This window comes from Nyctibius grandis, chromosome 1 (assembly GCF_013368605.1).
Source record: "Nyctibius grandis isolate bNycGra1 chromosome 1, bNycGra1.pri, whole genome shotgun sequence".
Lineage (NCBI taxonomy): Eukaryota > Metazoa > Chordata > Aves > Nyctibiiformes > Nyctibiidae > Nyctibius > Nyctibius grandis.
In genome coordinates this window covers 4306630-4315290 of record NC_090658.1, presented here as the reverse complement: position 1 = coordinate 4315290, position 8661 = coordinate 4306630, and the positions used below count along the sequence as shown (strand labels likewise).

At 38.5% G+C, this 8661-nt stretch overlaps 1 long non-coding RNA gene across 1 annotated transcript; it reads right to left on the bottom strand.

Annotated features, from left to right (window-relative positions):
• Window positions 1-216: 216 nt before the first annotated feature.
• LOC137667987 (uncharacterized) lies at window positions 217-4807 on the bottom strand. Its single transcript, XR_011048869.1, has 3 exons — window positions 4698-4807; window positions 1921-2137; window positions 217-742 (listed from the first exon to the last, which is right to left on the bottom strand). It is a non-coding gene; the product is annotated as an uncharacterized lncRNA (long non-coding RNA).
• Between the last annotated feature and the right edge of the window lie 3854 nt (window positions 4808-8661).

Here is an 8661-nt window from a genome sequence, read left to right as displayed (position 1 = left end):
CTGGATCATTGAGAAATAAAAGAGTTTTATTGAGTTTCTAAATACACAGATACATGTATAATTAATATTGTCTAACTGCCAGACATTAAGAGTGTTTTAGGATTTTAAATGTTCTTTTCTTTTGTTCTTTCCTTCTCAAAAGTGCATCTAACAGCTATGGGGAAAAGAATAGACATGTAAAAGCATTATGAATTCCCCGTATAATGAGCAGGGGGCTGGTATACAGAACTTAAAGTAGTGAATACAGAGACTACTCACTCACAGATCAGTTGAGCAGGAAAAGAGGATTCAGTCTTCTCTTTGACCCACTGGTGGGCGGCAGGACACTGGCTTTCTGGCTTCTCCATCCGTGAAGTGCAAATAATATTCATCCACGTTTGCAACACTCAATGTGATCACTGGGCAGAAAGGCCTCACGCATGCAGAAGGACTAACTAGGATATTTTGGGGGAGAGACTGGGAGGTTTTCATTGTCTCCCAGAAATCTAGCTTCTGCCCAGGACAGGCAGTTTGGTGAGAATGCATTTACTCACAGGCAGGATCGTCAGCAGACCTCCCTGGAAGTGTCAGCAGAGTCTCACTGGGCTGAAAGACTAGCTGCCTTCAGAGCTCGGAGCAGTCTTCAGGAGACAGGCCTGGAACACGCTGGCAGCACAGGCTCTCCTGCCAGAGGCTGTTCCATACTTACAGGTCATCCACTGAACAATGGTCAGCAGGCAGGCTTCAGGAGAACTAAACTGACCTTCAAGTTTTTGAAGCATATAAAAGAGGTGAAACAAATCAAAGTTACTTCTACATGACCATCTCTGTTTGGATACAAAATGCACTTGATGCAAATCTTCCAACTGTCCATGCATCTTGCACTGTGCTTCATATCACCGAGTAGTCTCAAAAAAATGCAAATTGGATTCCTTTTGGATCAAATCAACCAAGAGATGCATCCCAGCCACCACTGGGCAGCTGGTCCCAAGGACTAAAGAGCTAGTCAACAGTAAAACCCTTGAAACACAGGCAGATCAAACATCAGGTTGTTGCACTGAGAGTTCTCCTCTCCACGTTGCCACACCGGTTGTTGCACTGAGAGTTCTCCTCTCCACGTTGCCACACCAGCTAATGGAGATGCAGGTAAAGCCTCCAAGCACAGACCAGGGACACCGTGGAGGGCATCCAGCAGGTGGCAATCTGCTGATAGCAGTGACAGCAAGAGCAAGCAGCAGGTCCCACTTCGGGCACAGGGCTCAAGGACAAGAACGTGGAAAGAGAAAGACAGTGTGGAAAAAATGCTTAAGCTTTACTTTATCTACTTATTTTTATCTTTTTAAAAGGTTCAAACAAAGTAGACACCAACTGTGCAGAAAGACTTACTTGCTGTTATGGATAAAATATTTTCTTGATGGTGTAAAAGCATATAATCATTCCAAGAAGGAACACCTAACTTTCACTTCACCTATTCCTTGAAAAATGCCGTATTAAGATGAGATTTACAGCACGAGACAAACTTAGTGGTATTATTCCAAGTAATCAGTTTTGTCAGCAGACCAAATAATGAAGTATGAGCCTTTTGTTACCACTAATGTCATTAAGAAGTGAAAATGTTGACAAACAGCTGTGTTTAATTCTTTGAGACATCCATTAAAAAGCAAACAAAAATTCCCAGCAGACATAATCCATACTATCAATACTACACATTCTTATTCCTTCACCTTGTCTCAAAAATAATTTGAAGAGTGGTAGTTGTCGTAGACAGGACCTAGACATGCCTCCATATAGAAGGGATGAATGACTCCCTATAGAACTGAATATAGAGTTTCTGTGCAGAATTCCCTCTCTCATGGAACACACTCATGTACACCGACAACAAGCACAGGAAATTAAAAAGAAAAGCCACAGTCCTTTACAGCTCAAAGGCAGAAAACTTACCTCAGGAAAGCAGACCTCTTCATTCTCTTGGTCTGGAGGTGTCTCATGTTTGCATCTTTTCAGTTCAGCTTTCTGTTCCACAATCCTGCAAGGCTTCCTTGTCTCTTTTGGACTGCAAAACGCATTTCTCATATTTGTTCCGGTTCCTTCTATCGTCTTTGCAGGTTGGACAGTGTGAACCTTGAAGTGCTTCAGCTGTAGGTCTTTCTGAGGGGATCTTTAAGTGGGCAACTAACTTGGATTTGTTTTCCAGTTTACTCTCTCTAATACTATCAAAAGTAAAACTTCTAAACACAGAACTTTACAGATATTCACCTGGGTAGCAAACCTGTTTCCCTAAGAAGCGTTCACAGAGCAACAGAGAAAAAACAACAATATTTTTGTCTTTTATATATAGGCAAACAGACTTGGAAGCTGCATGGCTTCTGTGGTGTACACGTTCACAATCTATACACCAAATCCATAGCTTAATTGGGAACAAAAGTCAGGGGCGGAGTTTTTAAAGCATTTCGAAGGCTTGCAGTCTACAATCACCTCTATGCTTTTGAAAACACCTCTCCAGCCTTCCTAACCTTCCATTAACATCTGTTCACCCAGAAGCAGGTGCATGCACAACTCTACTCATTTCAGCACGCCCTTGACATGATGCCTGCACCATTGCACTATGTGTATCCCTTCTGAAGTTTTGAAAAAAAAAAAAAGCTATAGTCTAACGGGGAAAAAAAAAAATCCACAAGGCAGGGAGTGAATTCCCCCCTCTAGGCAACTCAAATGTTCAAAATGCCTCCCTTATGACTGGACATTATGTACAGCCATATAAGTGCAAATGCCTGTATATTGCAAAAAGCATTAGAGAACATGGCCGAAGGTCTCCTGAAGCTAGTCCACACATAGAGTTCAAAGTACAGGCCTCCCTCCTTCCTTCTCTGCCTGCTAGTCCCTCTATCAGCTGTTCTCGTTTCCAGAAAAATCAGCATCTTCCAGATCAACAGATGACAGGTATAAAAGCAAAAAAGGAAAAACTCTTATTTTTGAAGAGAAGATGAGGAAAACACTAGGATTTTTGTAACAGATGAAGATGGCCCATAGAAGCAAAACAAAATAAAATGAAGCAGCACAACAAAATAAAATTAAGAAGCACAAACAGAATTAAGTTGATTTTTTTTATACAACCTTGTTCCTCATGACTAACAGTCTCAAATTTACCTTGGTCTTGTGGAGCTTTTATAAATTTCAGTTTGTACCAGTAAAAGTCAGAAATAGCAATTTGAAATTAAACAGAATTACACTCTTCAAATGTAGCACAAGCGGCATGTCAGTGCACGTCCCTGGTTGTTGGTTCTTGGAAGAACACAAAGCGTATTTACCAACCACAATTTGATTACAATTGGTCTAATGGCAAAAACTTTGGCTTTACCTTTCTTGCATTTGGATTTTCAAGTAATCCCTTTTTTTCCCCCCCCTTAGACTCTCTGAGCAGAAAGTGCACAGTTTGTCTTCGATTAAAACAGAAATAGCAGAAAATCAATAAAGATTTTCATCATCATAATAATAATAATAAAATCCAATGTGCCTCATGGAACCATAATTTATACTTTCCACAGAGGTGATTTTCTACTGGTGAAGTCAGTAAGAGACTTTCTCCATAAATAACTTTCAGTTATAAATTAAAATACAGCCTCATGAAAGCATCTGTCTGTAGAATTGGCCACAGTATGCAGATTGACACTACGAAAGTATTACTCATTAGACAGCAAGTTTTTTTCAGAAAGCTTCACATCTGCTACAGAACCACAATGAATTTAACCTAAATAAAAAGTTGCCTACTATTATTTCCATACATGCTGTCATAGGATTATCAGAATCATAGTCACTAGAGGAACACCACAGCATTGCATCAGCATTTTGCAACGCTATGAATCACCATTTAAAAGCTTTAACTGATATACAACATTCAGTCTCCAACCCAGGGCAACATTATTTCAAGTTCCTGTCTTCGATCTAGTCACACTTCTTGCAACATACAGGGGAAGGACAGCATGTTGTACCTAGTTAAACATCATGCAATTACAATAAGCTTTCTCTCATCTCCAAACCCTTAAATGGCAAACTATTACTTACTAGCTATGGGCCAATTAAGAGATGAGATTGGGGAAAAAGCATTGGCTTAAAACAGCACTTAGGTGAGAGATCAAACCACACAACTATAGAGAAAAGGAAGGATGCTAGGAGCCCTTCCAGCACACCATTTTTTGCCTTCCTGGTGGCTCTATCCATTTTTTAAATCAACAGTGAGTTACAAGTTGTGTCAAACATCAAACTCCTCTAGAACGGATAATTTCCCATGGAGCAGGGTAAGAAGGCTCTGATTTTTGCCACCTTTGTAGCTGCCCACGCTTAATACAAGGAAAAAAATAGTAGCTTTAACTGTGTGGCATCACATGTAAATTCTAATCAAGCAGAGGCTCTAAGGCTGCCCTTTTGCAGACTCGGGAAGAAACTACATCATATGCTAGCATTTATATGCAAGAGAAATGCATGCCTAACTCACTTTTCACTTGTGATATTTCACAGTCAGAAATAAAAGCAGTGGGGGTTCGAGAAAGTTGGGAGGAATATTCATTTAAACCTATTCATTTAGACCTACTCAGAAGAAAATAAAATATTTTAGATTCCATAGAACTCACCCAGAAAACCCACATATCTACCACATGTATATGGGTTTTCACAATATGCCACAAACATTGCCAGGAATAGGAAAAACATCTATGTTGTACCTGATAAGTGCTGTCTGGCATTGGGGAGGTCTTCATAGTTTGATATTTGATCCATCTCACTTTACAGACACAGCTTCATACTCGAAGGAAGTGATAAAAAGCAGTTTCAAGAGGAGCTGAAAAAGAAAAGGTGTATAAGTTTTGATACTGACAAAGACTGTTCAACAGTTTCTGCAATATGGAGCAAGACACTGAGGTACTTTCACTCTTTTCACATCCCTTCCAAGGGTTTGTCTTATAAGCTCACCCATATTGAAAAAGCAATGTCAGCAGTAATGCTCACAACAGAAACGTTAGAATTAGCACACTAGGGAAACTATTTTGGAGTTGAGAATGGTGACATGGAGAAATATCAATTATCTTATTATTTCTACAGCACTTACTAGAAAAGTATTAGCTAGCACAAGGAAGGAGCACTTCTGCAGAGAAGAAAACAAGTGTTTTGCCGTGGTCTTCAGTGGATCATCAACCAAGAACCAAGTTCTGTTTCCTTAAATCAGATAGCCCAAAAGTTTTGTATTTCTGGGGGACTGCTCCTGTCAGTACCTTGAGCAGGACTGGGCTCCTGTTCACTTCTATCCAGAAAAGATGCTAAATGAAATGATGTTTCTGGAATCTTAATCCAAATTTTCATTGCAGTATGGGAAAGGTTTGCATATGACAAAATTATCATGATGAATTGCATCTACATAGTAGAAGTACCTCATGATCATTGAGCCTGAAGCTCTGCTAGGAACTACATAGTGTAAAAATAGTTCCCAAGCATTTATAAGCTAAGCATTTAATGCAGAAAACACTACATTCTTATTACATATAAGCCTTATAGGCACAGTATAATATACTTTAACAAGGACTTATCTATGATTCCAAACTTGATTTATCATCTATGATTTATCCACTGAATTTATCAGTGTTTTTACCTTCTAATTCAGAAAAATACCAAAGTGTGACTAATTCCTCTCAGGGAAAAAGAAAAGGAATTAAGAACAGTACCTCTTAATAGGAACAGTACCTCTTAATCAATGCTTTAGTGTTTTATTAAAATTCCTGCTCTTAGGGAAATGCCAAAGTTCAGATTCAAAACCTACCTGCATGTCTCCTTATTGCAATATGGTTTTCAGTAAACAAATATGCATTTTTAAGGCTTCTTTTGATATACTAAAAAAATGTCCTTTAGGCCAGCAGTATCCTATATCAAACACTGAGGGGTACACTACTACACTTGTAAAACTGCGTTAGTGATTTTCTGTCCAGCTGTCTGACTTCAAAGACCTGTGTGCAATTTATGCCTTAAATGTGAAATTAAGGAATCTGAATTGATAAAATGAAGGGTACATTACATACATTTCTGCAATCAAGGAGGAAATCAATGTACCTGGTGTTTATAATATAAGGCAAAGAATTTCTACAGTCAGGAGTGAAAAGCTTGGAATTTCCTTGAATGAAAATTCCTAACTATCTCAAGCTTGTATCCTCAACAAGAGAATAAAAATGTAGGAATGTGTTCAGGCCAAATGGAATAAATAACCACGTTGAAAATAATAAATATGAAGTATCCAGAAGGCATAAAGACATACTGACCATAAATTGATCAGTTTAGGTTACTTTTTCAAGTGATAAGGAAGTGCGATAATAAAAGACCTCCCAGTGGTAAAGATGGACTAGATCTTGCAAAGCGCTCTAAAAAGAAGATAGAAATAAGTTCTTCACACTTTTAATAGACCAACTCAAGGAAAGTAGAATTGAAACCAGGCTGGGGGGAATAAAGCTAGGTAGACATCAAAGATAAACAATGAAAATAAAGATAAACAGGTTTCAAAATTAAGATAAAACCTTGAAATCCCACATGACCATCCATATTGATAATGGGGGTAAGCGGGACAAAGGCCAGAGTAGGAATATATACAGAGATTACCACTTCCCAGGTAGAAGCAAAACCTAAAGATCTTATTGCTTTCAAAAGGAAGTGCTAGGCAATCTCCATCCCAGACTTCTAGGAGAACTGCCATATGAAGCTACAGATCTGGGAGTAAACAGTGAAAATAATTTGGGGGTAGCATCACATGGTGAGAGTTGCAAATATTGCATCTATATTTAAGAAGCGAAGGAAAACATGACACAGTCAACTGTGGATCTGTTAACCTAGCCGTGATGACACGCAAAGTTTAAACTTACATACTTTTTGAAAAACAAAGATACAAAGTTTAGTATAAAAAAAATGAGATATAATCCAACACCGATTTGTAAAAAACCAGTTCTCCGCTAACCAGGCATTTGTCTTAGATTACTTTATTACCTATATTTAGAAGAATCACTTTTCTTATCAGTCTGGACTTCAGAAACGCACTTCATATGAGGAGTTAGAATGGAGATAAGAATACTATTGTAGGATGGGACACAGCAAGCCAGGGAAGAGACAAAATGGAAAGCATTAGGCTAAGGGAAGGTTGAAATTGATTTAATTTAATAACCTTTCTAATAAATAGTGGAGAGAAGGAGGAAAAAAAAAAGATAAGAACAAGAGTGCTAATGGCACAGGTCTGGGAAGACCTGTGGAGCTAGAAGATAGCAGCTTGTCTTCAAACTTCTAGTTGCTAAATTTTTTAGATTTGATACAGAGTTGCCCAATATCACACAACCATTTAAGAACAAAGGGAATAAAACAAAAGAAAAAAAACTTGACACAATTCCCTGTCCCTTCTAAATGAGATTAATTGACAGATTTTTAGCAGCATATAGACACCTAACTTCCACACCCTCAAAACACAAAGTCTAACCTTTTACAAAGCAGCTACGAGGCCAACACTCCCATTTACTCTATGGAAGTAGATGTTTAAAAGGCTACGAATACGCCTCACAGGTCACTGGTTATTAGGAGGTAGAAGTATTTCCTATATTTTTCATGTATTTAATCCAAACACATGGGAGCCTGAAGGCCTGTTCCTAGACACTACAATGAAATAAGTTCAGTAAAAATCCCACCCCTAGAAATGATAGAAGTCAGTGTTTCTGAAGTCCTACCCTGTTTTATAGGCAGTGTTTAATTACATAATTAAACAGTTATGTTGAACAGCTGATATTCCTGATTTAAACAGCATCACAGAGGAAATAAGATTTCGGTATTAATAACAATTACCACTTTTCTGGAACAATAAAGACACACACACAAACCAAACAAGCATTTTGAAGTGCTGTGGGAAGAGATTACATCATTACTACAGACCATCTGCTAGGAAGAACACGGAGCAACAGATGATGAGCCAAAAATCACTTCTGGCATAAAAGGATAGAGTTCCACTGACTTGAGGAAATTTGTCCCCGTGTTCCTGGATGTTACAGGTTAATAAAACAACACACACTACAGACTAGTAGAGGTGAAACAAGGTTAAAACCACAAAGATTGATACAGCATACTCATTTTGAGCAATTTATTCTTTTCACTACAAATATATTTGTAGATGCTAAAATTCAAGAGTGTGACAGCTATTCACATAAGTCAATACCCTAAAAAAGTAGGATATTTCTGCAGAGATAAGAAAGAACATATGGTCCTTATTGCCAGCTAAGGGTCCCTTTTAAAACAATTTTCCTCAATCTGATTTGCTTTACAATTACAGTAAATCCTACCATGATTGCTCTCATCGAGCACTTACTTACAGAATTTGGCTTCCCTTGAAGATGTATTTTCCCTTCCCCTAGTTACCGCCTTTATTATCGATTTCTAGATAATCCCTACAGTTACTAGAAAAAGGTTTTGGCAAGTTTCCCCCGAGGCCTGCAGATGCCTATTACCCTTATCCTTTCACCCCCTTAGCTACAAGCCTCAGTTACTAACTGCTTGACTATGCATATATTCTGTTCAGGGATCAGCAGGGAGAACATTTAATATCCTCCCACTAACAAACAAGAAAGGCAACAGCTGCTGGCCTCAGCAGAGGGTCTGCTCAGGGAACCTGTCCCAGAG